At 39.2% G+C, this 6,467-nt stretch overlaps 1 protein-coding gene across 2 annotated transcripts in view; it reads left to right on the top strand.

Moving 5' to 3' along the window:
* The window catches only part of APPL1 (adaptor protein, phosphotyrosine interacting with PH domain and leucine zipper 1), a 37,845-nt gene that overhangs the window by 641 nt on the left and 30,737 nt on the right, over nucleotides 1-6,467 (top strand). The gene's annotated exons all lie outside the window — the stretch shown is intronic.

Below are 6,467 nucleotides of genomic sequence, written 5' to 3'. Positions count from 1 at the left end.
CGCAGCGGCCCGGCCGCCAGCTGGAGGCCCGCGTGGGCCTGCGCGGCTGGGCCGAGAGCCGCGCGCGGGGTCCGGACGTCGGAGGGAGGCCACCGAGCCTCCGCCGCCTTCGCTCGTGGGCCCTGCGGTCACGTACGCGCTCGGGGCTCCCTTGTATTTGGTGAAAGGTGCATTTTTATCGCTGTAACGTGAGGCGATAAATCTCAGTCCTGGGATTTTCTCCCCGAAGGTCTCTTCGGAGGAAATGCAGGAGAAAAAACCCTGTAGACTTATTACATGGTTTCTGAGCAAGCTAGGGAAGGAAATGGATAGTTTTTCTTCGGGAGATGCTGGCAGGCTGCTGATTTGCCCGCGTGGAGAGTCATCGGCGAAGCCCGTCACGTGCCCGGGAGCCTCCCCGAGGAGTGTGTCCAGTGTCGTGGCCGCGACGGTAGCCGCTGTCACCCGAGCGGTGCACGGCTTGTGATGGACCGCGCCTTCGCGGCTGCAAGACTGCTGCGCGAAATGGTGCAGACTTGGCCCTAATAAACTCATCAAAATAAAAGCCCCGTGTTTCGTGTGTTTGGGGGCAAGGCTAGCGTGGTTGCTTTAGCTTAAAACAGTCTAGAGAAACGTGTTCAATACCGAAGAATGAAATGAGTTCTGTTAAAAACATGTTGGTAGGCGCTGTAACTTGCGTTGAGAAACATCATTCCTAAGCCTGTCTTTCAATGAATAATTTAAGCGATTTAAGATGATGTTGCTGGTTGTCTACCCCTCAGAACGAAGAAAATTTCCTGAAATGGTGTTCATTCAGAACAACAGTGGCACATATTTCATGTGTCTTCATAGTTTAATATAGCCCCAAAAGATCAGGAAGAAGGGGCTAGATCCCCTGGCCTGTGTGACACGTCTGCCATGACTTTGTGCCAGTAATAATCGCCAAGTTGAAGTTGGGCTCTGATTGTGGAATTGATTCTTTTTTTTTTTTTTTTTTTTCCTATGTGGAAAGTTACCTTCACAAGCCAGTTGTTTGCTGGTAATGTATTTTTATCAGCCTAAACTGACAGAAACCCACATCTTCGTTTATCTGGACCGCCCCAATAACTATTTCAAATTCTTAATGATTTCTGTAGTATAAAGTTAGAAATTATGTTTGTTTCGCAAAAATTTTGTGGCATGTATTGGTCAGGTGCACTCTGTCATTTTACTTTTATTATATAAGACTCAACAGGTTGCCTTACCTTTCTTTCCTTGCCTGGTTTTTATGGCCCATAAAGATTATACAAAACCCCGGAATGGGTAGCACAGTGCTCTCGCCATGACTTGTGAAGAGGATGTAATCTGACTCATCTAATTTCTTGAACTTTTCACACAATTAGTTTACAACTTGAGCATTCGTGTTTGTTTGCTTTTGTATAAGGGTGCGCCATATCAGTATCAGTTTTATGGTAATTTTTAATGAAATAGCCACATTGCTATTCTTTCAGTTTTTAGAAGTGGTAAATTTGAACTAGGTAATATTGACTTGGGAAAATTAGTTGGGACAAATGGGATTTAGAAAGGAAAGATATTGGAAGTAGTCCTTAGGGAGAACTTGTGGTAGGATGGAAAGCCCTAAATCTGGGACTAAGGGTATAAGGGTTTTTAGTCCTTCACTGACACTTCACTTGCTTTAGAGCAAGTCACTCAACGTCTCCGCATCTCAGTGTTACAGTGAACGTTTTTATTTTTGTACCTGATTATGAAAATCATAGTTATGTGCTTCAGAAAAACTGAAAGGGACAGAAAACAGTTACCTGTCTTTTCCGAGGCAGCAAACCCTATTAACAGTTTTACTTGTTCCTAGCTTTCTCTTACATACTTTAATGTATTTGAAGTTATATTGTACATAACAATTTTTATTTGGCTTTAACTTAACATTACAGGGTAAGTGTTCACATATCCTTCATTCTGAATAAAAAAAAATTAAAGGCTACATGTTTCCTTAACTGATTTAACAGTTGTCCTATTGTTGGACTTAGAGATTTTTCCCAAGTTTTGTTTTTATATATAGGACTTCGGTTAATGCTTTGGGACATGAATTTTTGTTCTCATTTGGACTACTGACACGGGATAGAGTCCAAGAAGTTGAATAACAAAGAGTATGCAAACTTTTAAAGCTCCTGCTATAGATAAGTTCTTTTTTATTTTCAAATTTTTATTTAAATTCTAGTTAACATACAGTGCAGTATTGGTTTTAGGAGTAGAATTCAGTGATTCATCACTTATATACAATACTCAGTACTCATCATAACAAGTGCCCTCCTTAATACCCTTCACCTGTCTAGCCCTTTCCCCATCCACTTCCCTCCATCAACCCTCAGTTTGTTCTGTCTTTAAGAGACTCTCATGGTTTGTTTCCTGCTCTTTTCTCTTTCCCCCCTCCTGTATGTTCATCTGTTTTGTTTCTTAAATTCCATATATGAGTGAGATCATATGGCATTTCTCTGTCTCTTGTTTCATTTAGCATAGTACACTCTAGCTCTACCCACATGGCTGCAAATGGCAGGATTTCATTCTTTTTGATGGCTGAGTAATATTCCATGCACACACACATGCATACATATATACAAACCACATCTTCTTTATCCATCTTCAGTTGATGGATATTTGGGCTCTCTCCATAGTTTGGCTATTATTGATGATGTTGCTATAAACATCAGGATGCATGTACCCCTTCGAATCTGTATTTTTGTATCCTTTGGGTAAATATTGAGTAGTGCAATTGCTGGATGGAAGGGTGGTTCTGTTTTTAGTTTTTTGAGAAACCTCTAACTGTTCTCCAGAATGGCTGCACCAGTTTGCATTCCCACCAACAGTGTAAGAGGGTTCCCCTTTCTCTGCATCCTCATCAACACCTGTTGTTTCCTGTGTTGTTAATTTTAGCCATTCTGACAGATGTGAGGTGGTATCTCATCATGGTTTTGATTTGTATTTCCTTGATGATGAGTGATGTTGAGCATCTTTTCATGTGTCTGTTAGCTATGTTTGGCTTCTTTGGAAGAATGTCTATGCATGTCTTCTGCCCATTTCTTAACTGGATTTTTTTTCTTATGTTATTATATTTTTGAGAGAAAGAGCATGCATGAGCAGGGGAAGGACAGAGAGAGAAGGAGAGAGAGATCCCAAGCAGGCTCCACACTGTCAGCCCAGAGCCCGAAGTGGGACTCAAACTTATGAACCATGAGATCATGACCTGAGCCGAAATCAAGAGTCAAATGCTTAACGAACTGAGCTATCCAGGCACCCCTGGATTACTTGTTTTTTGGGTGTTTGATAAGTTCTTTTTAGATTTTGAATACCAGCCCTTTATCAGATATGTTGTTTGCCGATATCTTCGCCCTTTCTGTAGGCTGCCTTTTAGTTTTGTTGATTGTTTCCTTTGTATAGACAAGGTTTTCTTTGTTTTGTTTTTAATTTTTTTGAAGTTTATTCATATTTGAGAGAGACAGACAGACAGAATGAGCGGGAAAGGGGCAGAGAGAGAGGGAGACACAGAATCTGAAGCGGGCTCCAGGCTCTGAGCTGTTAGCACAGAGCCCAACATGGGACTCGAACTCACGAACTGTGAGATCATGACCTGAGCCGGAAGTCAGACGCTTAACTGACTACGCTGCTCAGGCACCCCTCTAGATAAGTGTTTATTTAAATCATTTGATCCTAATCAAAAGTGGCTTGTCAGTTGCTATGTAAAAAGGTTAGAGCCTTGGAGTCATGAAAGGCTATCGTGAATTACAGTTATCTTTTTTTAGTTTTGATTTATAGTAACTATTAAAATAGAGAGGAATTTGCAAGTTCAAATCCAGCTGTTTGGATATAAACATCTTTAGAATTATCTTGCCCAAACAATCTCCTGTTCTGCAAATGATCATATTATTTGTTGAGAAAGGAAATCTTTAAGGCTATACTATACTAGCTGCCTTGTCCATACTTATATATTGTTTTGAAAATCAGGAGCAAAATGAAACTTGCTAGTTATTAAGAACAGATATGAACCTTTAAAAATAATTGTATAGATAAATACCAGTGACTCTTCAGTGCTGGAACTATGAAGATAAAACTCCAGTCCCAACTGGCATAATATGGAATACTCATTTCTTTCTTTGGCATAACATGGAATACTCATAGATTATAAGACATACCTTTTTTTCTTTTCCCACATTTTAACATGTCTGATATTGAGATAAATGCCCCTTACAGTTGATAATGTTTTATGTGTAATTGGTTGCAAATGTACACACATGGTTGTTTCTCCTAGTGGCATGACTGGTCAAGTGCAACCTCTCAGTGTTCAGGCAATTTGAAGGATTATCAGTCCTCTTTATTGTCTGAAAATATTCCTTTGACTCCTGCTGGAATGAACCAAGTACTGCCATCAAAGTTTGCTGAATCGGTATCAATGGTTTGGAAGAAAGTACTGGGGGCAAAAGTGAGCACTTGTAAGAAATATTTGTCACGTTCCCATGGCACAGAATAATATTGGATGGGAAAACATGGATATTGATGATTCTTCTGTCAAAAAGTGACTCAAAAGAGTTGAACTCTGAAGAAGTGTTAGGATTATATTAAATTCATGCTGTTTGTGTTTTGCTTTTATGTTTATATTAATTATATATAAAATTAATTATATATGATATATATATAATTATATATAAAAATGTTTAAAGGTCTATTTCCACAAATATGAAGTGAAAATTACAAGACAGAAGAATACCTCAAATCATAGCTTAATTGCTGGCATTATTTTGTTGCAGTAGTATTTAAAAAGAGTGCAGCTCACAGTGGATGCCATCATAGATTCAATGAAATGGTACCACATTGATGTACTTTTTACAAGGTGCTAGCTAGATATAACTAGCTTTAAGTAGGGAACCCATTTTAACACTGGGCTAAGGAGATATTTTTAATTTAAGTCCACTACAGGTTTTTGCATAAATGTGTAATTCCTTGAATTAGAATAATTTTGGGGAAACAAAAAACGAAATGGCAGATTTTTCTTTGGAATGGCACTAAGTCAAACAAGATTTCTTAATGCTTTCTTTTTTACATCTTAAAATAGCACTGTGGGGAATAGGGGTGGGGCACAGAGCTAAAAAAGTAAAAAGATTCTCTGTCAGATCTAAATATCTGGGGCATGGGGGAGTAGAGGACTGACGACATGGACTTCATATATTGGCATAATGATTTTGTCCCCCTGCCCCTCCTTTTCAAAACTGTGTTGACTTAGCTTTCTTTTCTGAAAATAGGAAACTAAGGAATAAGTTGATTTTTAAAAACCACTTTCTAAGGCTGAGACATAAATGAACTATTTGTAGAATAAAAATACAAGGTCATCTTTTAGATTTTAAGCTGCAGTTATCGCAATAGTTGTTAATATTTTCATCCTTTCTCTGCCTTTGGGATATGAAAAGGTGACTATACCTTGCCTTGATATGCTGAGTTTCTTCATCTCTATCCTTCTTATTGACAGTCTTAACATTTACTTAAAAAAACTCCCCTTAATACGAAGGGGAAATTCTTAGTGCATTAAAAAAAAAAAAAAAAAAGAAGCCTAACAATATAGACAAGTGTAAAGAAGAAGAAAACAATAAACCCTCAAATTCTGTACTCTTTATAAGTTAGTATTTAATTGGCCATGTTATGGGGCGCCTGGGTGTCTCAGTCAGTTGGTTGGGCATTTGACTTCGGCTCAGGTCATGATCTCGCAGTCCATGGGTTTGAGCCCTGCGTCGGGCTCTGTGCTGACAGCTCAGAGCCTGGAGCCTGTTTCGGATTCTGTGTCTCCCTCTCTCTTTGCCCCTCCTCTGCTCATCCTGTCTCTCTCTTTCTCTCTCTCTCAAAAATAAATAAACATTAAAAAAATTTTTTTTTAATTGGCTCTGTTAGGGTTGGCTACTACGTTATTTTGAATTAGGATGGGGAGGGTTTTGGCTACTCCAAGAGAACATGGAAAAAGAGAAATAATCATAAGTTATCTGAATAATAAGAAATAAGTTATCCTTGGGGCGCCTGGGTGGAGCAGTCGGTTAAGCGTCCGACTTCAGCCAGGTCACGATCTCGCGGTCCGGGAGTTCGAGCCCCGCGTCAGGCTCTGGGCTGATGGCTCGGAGCCTGGAGCCTGTTTCCGATTCTGTGTCTCCCTCTCCCCCCCCGTTCATGCTCTGTCTCTCTCTGTCCCAAAAATAAATAAAAACGTTGAAAAAAAAATTAAAAAAAAAAAAAGAAATAAGTTATCCTGAAATAAGACGTTTAAAATATTTATACATGGAATACTGTTAATTAGCCTTGAATGTTTTTGTTGATTTGTTCTTAGTTTAATCACAGGCTTTTTTTAATTCATAAAAATACACCTTTGTTCCTTCTAAAGTTTGTGTGCTGTAGTTGGAAAATCCCTGCGTTTTGGTGAAGTGAAATTGAGAACAAAGAACCCCAGCATCTTGGCATTA

This window comes from Herpailurus yagouaroundi, unplaced genomic scaffold (genome assembly GCF_014898765.1).
Source record: "Herpailurus yagouaroundi ecotype Mexico unplaced genomic scaffold, PumYag 213, whole genome shotgun sequence".
Classification (NCBI taxonomy): Eukaryota; Metazoa; Chordata; class Mammalia; order Carnivora; family Felidae; genus Herpailurus; species Herpailurus yagouaroundi.
The sequence above is the reverse complement of the archived record's forward strand: the minus strand, read 5'-3'. Positions and strand labels throughout refer to the sequence as shown.